The following is a 6,000-nucleotide window of genomic DNA, read 5'->3' as shown; positions in this document are numbered from 1 at the left end:
CTGAACAGACAAGGTCGTGATTTGTAAGTTTTTTGAATTTCCTCTTGTCTTCTTCGCTTCAGCATCCATCTAGCTTGCAAATTTTAGAAGCCATGGAGGTGTTACCAAGGAAATGGACCAATAAGATTTCAATTTAAAAATCTTTTAGTAATATTTTAATATTTTTAAGTATTATTAATATTGCTATTAGGATTAAAAACTACTTCATCTTTAAAATACATCAATTTATTACAGCCTAAAATAGATGTGATAAATTTTTCTTTAAATTTAAACAAATTTTAATGGTTAAAAAAATAAAATTTTTAGTAATCTATAAATACGACGCTGGTCTATAACGGGTCAATTTAAAAGCATTTAGGTATCTTTTTTTTCTCAAATAAAATAAAATTAAAAACAAAATGATTAAGTTCGTCCGTTTTAGTAATTTTCGTAGAGACCAACTCTGCCCTATTTTCCTCTTCGACGAAGGGTCTTTTTCGAAGGGCGAAAAATGGCAAACGCGCCTGCGCCGTCACCACAACATTCTAGTCAATGAATGAATTTAGTCAGTTTCGCACTCCCGTTGACATACCGTGAACGTCGAATCTGCTAAATTAATTATAAAAAAGTGACCGATGCCAGCGGATCGACGACAGTTCCCGTCCTCGTATTCAGTGCATATTTGTCTATTGTCGGCGGCAAATTCAAGCCATGTAGAAAAAACATTGTTTCCGGGCCGCACTAACTTCCGCTTCGTGGGTCAATAAATTAAGAATGACCGGGAAACCTATCGCAAATCGTACAAAAACTAATCAAAAAAATATACTTTAGCAACAATAAAACTTTGTAGTTTGTATAGTATAAATGAATAAGGTTGTGACATAAATATAATCGCTGTGGATCAAAGTAGATGTTCTGGCTGGAATTTAAATTAAGTGTCTCAGATATTAAATAATAGTGGGACTAAACAATAAATTATTTGTAAATCGGGTTTCTTTTTTATTGTTACTAGTCAATAAGCGAGGGCGTGTCTAACCAGGCGATGCAATGCTGACCTATATTTCTTTATTCTAAAGGGTGAGTATTTTTTCAATCAGCTTTTTATAATATTGACAGACATACCTAGTCATTGACACGCAATTAAAAAATATTGTTTAACATATAAGCGATAGACAGAACATTTCATTATAATATACATAAGATATAATTTAGTTTATTTCGCTTTGTTGGTGTAGGTGCCGATATTCATATAGGTATTACGGATTAATAAGTCCTATGCTCAAGGATAATAAAGTACAATCTACTTTGTCTTATATTTTAAAAATGATCTAAAAATTGCAATTAATTCTAATGGTTTAAATATGTATATAATATTATTTATTTCTTATAAAATATAGATAATATGTAAATAAACGTATTTAGGTCACTAAAATATTTTGTGCACCATTGTAAACAATTATTATATCGATAACGTCCCATTCTGATGCAGATCGTGGTGCATTTACTTTAAACTATCAAAACTGCACCTTTTTCTATTCATAAATATAAGTATAAACGTTTCAATAACTAAAGCGCTAAAATTTATTCTGAACCCACTAACAACATTTATCATCATCATTATCTTCATCCAGCTTCTTTTCTTGTCCACTGCAGGACATAAGCTTCCTCAGCACGTCTCCAGGAATTGCGATCCTGTGCTAATTGCATCCGTCTACCATCTATTCTTTTTATGTCGACTGTCCAGTGTGTTGGTGGTCTGCCTCTGCTTCTCTTGTCCATGTCTCCATACTAACAGTCTTTTTGTTCACCTGTCATCCTGCAGCCTCGCTATATATGTCTGGCGGAACTCCATTTATATCTGGTAATTCTTTCTATGATATATTGCACACCTGTTCTTTGCCTAATTTCTCTCACTAGATCAGCAAATCTCATTCCTAGTATGGATCTTTCCATTTTCTGCTGTGCTAAGGTATGTGCAGGAAAAACGCCAGCTTGGTAATATCGCTAACTCGTGATTTCTCAGAAGGTACGTTTGCTAAATATTAAATGGCAACATGGATATGTCCCTCATAGTATTCTAAATCACGTGATCATGTTTGCGATGCCCCTTGATTCGCCAGCGGTTTTTATGACAGTTTAGTATCAGTGTTCGGTGTAGAAGGAGTACCGTTTATAATTTTACTTCTTTTGTATTTATTAGATTGGAGCGGCGTTATTGATGACTAATATTATTTGATTTTAGTGATTTGTACTTTGTTTCCTAAGGAATAAAATTATGCATTCAGATTTTTAAGATAGTTTTGCTTATCTTTGGAAACCAAATTACAAACAATTTATGTGCATGTCGGTAATATCGCCAAGTCCAATGGATGGTAATAACACCTTGGCTTTACCATCCCTACTTGGAGAAGGTTCCTTGGCAACCTTCTCCAGATACGTCGAAGGTTGGAAAAATTAAAAAGCGCTCTGCCGTAGAGTCATTGACAATCAACAGTGATTCTGATGGTATAGAGTTAAGTGTGATGGAAACATCAGATGAAGAAAAACATGAAACTTCATTTTCAGATAAGCTAATCACTCCAGATTATGGTACAAAAATCTTATTGTTCTTAAATACTTACTTATTGTTATTTTTCAGCAATATCATTTTGAAGTATATATAAGATGACTTTTTTTTTTAATTTGTCCAGTAAATGTGTAAAAATACCCAAATTATTGTTTTAGTGGATTCTACGTAATTTCAAGTAGTTCATTGAATAGCTCAAGTTGTGACATCTTTTTTTAATATGACCCAATATCCAACAAAAAAATTCCAAACCTTAGCTTGGCGATATTACCTTCAGTACCTTATTCTAAGCTTTGACACCCTTGCTTTGGTTAATGAAAGTGGTTCAGCTCCGTACGTAATGACTGGAAGAACACTTTGATTGTATACTTGCCTTTTAAAGTTTAAAAGAATTTCACTGCTGAATATGTCTTTCAATATGCCATATGCTGCCGAGGTGCCCAGCCTAGGGCAATCTTTCTATCTATTTCCTGGGTCTGATAGAATGTCTCTAGAAATTTTATTGTCATGTCCGAGATATCGATATTGACTTATATCTTTTATGACATTGTCTTCGAGTGCTATTGATCCTCCTAACACCAAGTTAGTCATAATTTTGGTTTTGTCCTTATTTATTTGCAAACCAACCTCTTCAGCTGCAGCAATATTTAGTATAATTAAAAAAAAAATTCCAATCAATAAGGGTCTAAAGTAGAAATAGAAGATAATAATATGGTTTCATAGTTATTAAGGTACCAAGGGTATTACAAGGATAATAACTCTTGAGGTCAATGGTGTATATACCGAGGGACTTTGGCCCGAGGGATATACGTTGACCGAAAGGGTTATTATCTAAAATACCCTTGGTGCTTTCAACGTTTAATATCCGACTAAAGTATTTTTTATATGCAAAAAATTTGAATGAATTTTGAATTAATTATTTGTCAAATAAGTAGGTACATTTACCAAAAATAGTCGTAACCTAATTGTGGTAACCATAGTTATACTTAGGTTGTTATTTGTCAACTTGACAGTATTTAACTAGTTATTTATATTTAATGCCCCAAGGCGTTTTTTTTTCACAATAATGCCCTAGGGCATTATATCATATTTATCTGACTTCGAAATCATGTCATTATTTGTCAAATAATATGTATACCAGTCGGAAATTAAAGATAATAATGTCCGACTGGTATATTTATTATTTGACAAATAATAACATGATTTCGAAGTCAGTTAAGTATGGTAAATTTCCATAGGGGTCAAGTTGACAAATAACATCCTAAGTAAAACTATGGTTACCACAATTACCTTACGATTATTGCTGGTAAATGTGCTTATTTGAAAACTATTTAATTCAAAATTCATATAAATTTTTTGCATATAAAGAATAGTTAGTGGGACATTAAACGTTAAAGGCACCACGGGTATTAAAGATAATAACAGTTTCGATCAACGTATATCCCACGGGCCAAAGGCCCTCGGTATATACACCATTGACCTCAAGCGTTATTATCCTTATAATACCCTTGGTACCTTAATAGCTATAAGAGAGGAAATTAAAATGGCATTAAAAACAGCAAAAATGGTAAAGCAGTACGTCCAGACCAACTTCCAATAGAAAGCTTAAAATGCAAAAATGATGAAACCCTAGAGATTAGAGTAGACTTGTTTAACACAGTGTACAAAATAGGACACATACCGAAACAATGGTTACTCTCCACCTTTTGTGCTATCCCTAAAAATACAAACGCTAAAGATTGCAGTGAACACCGAAAAATATCATGAATAAGTCTTGTTCTCAAATTATTGAAAATAATACTGGTCGTACAAATAAAAGTCTGGAAGAAGAAATATATGATAGTCAGTAAAAACTTACAGATACATAGATAATGCGGATGTACATGTTTGTTACGTTGACTGTGAAAAAGCATTTGACAAAGACGTGAAGATTAGTCCAAATTCTAAGGCAATAAACATGGACAAAATGGACTTTCGAATAATAACAAACCTTTACCGAACTAAAGAGTACAAATTGTAATAGATAACGAACCCAGTCCAGAAATTCTAATCAGGAGAGGAGTTACGCAGGGATGTATTATTTTTACATGACTATTCAACGTATATAGTGAATCCATTTTTGAAGCGTAATTACTATCTGAAAGTGAAGGAAAAATAATTAACGGAAGATCTATTAACAACATAATATAATGCAGATGACATCGTGATTATGGAAAGTCTGCTGAACACTCTAATTACTACTAAACAAAACAAACAGTTTCTGTGAAAAATATGAACCCAAAATGGGTATAAAAAAGACTGAATATACACACACCGGCAAAATTAGCCGAACACGTTAAAAATGGGACACGTTTGATGTCTCGTATTTCATAAACCAGTGGTCCGATTTGAGTGATCCTTTTAGTATGTTATAGCCTTATTATTTAAGAATATCGGTGTAATAATATTGTTGCTAGACAGGTAAATGTCATTTTATACCGGGTGTAACAAGCATAGTGTGTTTTTTTCTTAAAGTTCGGAACGCCCTGTGGAATATTCCAGCATATATAAAATATTCAAAATTTAAACTCGTTTATAGAATTATGCTTTCTTAACATTTTCTTTTTTGATTCATTTGCTTGTGTTGGAAAATAAAAAAGTTATGTGCTTTAACAACTAGCCATGCTTTTTATCAATAAATTCTCACAGTAGGGGAGAAAAGTATGCTAAATTTGCAATTACTCGAGCGATCTTGTGACCTGGAGTGGATTGTGAAGAGTGGGTGCTTCAACCAAAAAAAGTTAAGTTAAGTTTTCCATAAAGTGTGGGACTCTCCATTGTTCAATTTAATTTTCCATTTCCACCAATCGTTTTTTCCGATTATAGCGCTATTTATCCATAATAGGAAAAAATGTTGCGAATAAAAGTTGCTCATTTTTACGTCAAGGATCCAAATCTGCAATAAAAATTGGGGCTCCTATTTTATTTTTTAATGTAACCCCCCACCCCACCTCCGTGGGGGGTCGTGTTTGGTGCCATTCGGTAGATTTTTGAAAAATATTGAATAGGTGTATTTTGCAGTTTTACGATCTGATGTTCATTTCGCAAAATATCGCAGGGTTCGTATTTATAATTTTTAATTTACCCCCCACCCCTCTCCGTGGGGTGTCACGAGCCACCCACCACGGAGGTGGGGTGTGATATTTAATTTAAAATCTTAAATAGGAACCCCAATTTTTATTGCAGATTTGGATTCTTTACGTAAAAATAAGCAACTTTTATTCGACATATTTATTCGAATTATGGATAGATAGCCCTATAATAGGAGAAAAATGATTGTTTCAAATGGAAAATTAAATTAAAAAATGAAAAGTCCCCCACTTTATGGAAAACTTAACTTAACCTTTTTATGATTTTAGCACATACTCTTCACAATCCAATAGGTTTCCATAACGCTCGAGTAACTGCAAATTTAG

The 6,000-nt window shown here is 33.1% G+C and overlaps 1 protein-coding gene across 6 annotated transcripts in view; it reads left to right on the top strand.

Moving 5' to 3' along the window:
- The first annotated feature begins 545 nt into the window (after positions 1 to 545).
- LOC114330643 (kazrin) overlaps positions 546 to 6,000 on the top strand; it is a 490,500-nt gene continuing 485,045 nt past the window's right edge. For all 6 annotated transcript variants that reach the window (XM_028280046.2, XM_028280051.2, XM_028280047.2 and 3 more), the window contains exon 1: positions 546 to 1,056. The gene's annotated coding sequence lies outside the window, so the exon portion shown is untranslated. The remainder of the gene's footprint in view (positions 1,057 to 6,000) is intronic.

The sequence above is a fragment of the Diabrotica virgifera genome, chromosome 2, assembly GCF_917563875.1.
Source record: "Diabrotica virgifera virgifera chromosome 2, PGI_DIABVI_V3a".
NCBI classification, from domain to species: Eukaryota; Metazoa; Arthropoda; class Insecta; order Coleoptera; family Chrysomelidae; genus Diabrotica; species Diabrotica virgifera.
This window is presented reverse-complemented; position numbering and strand designations above follow the sequence as displayed.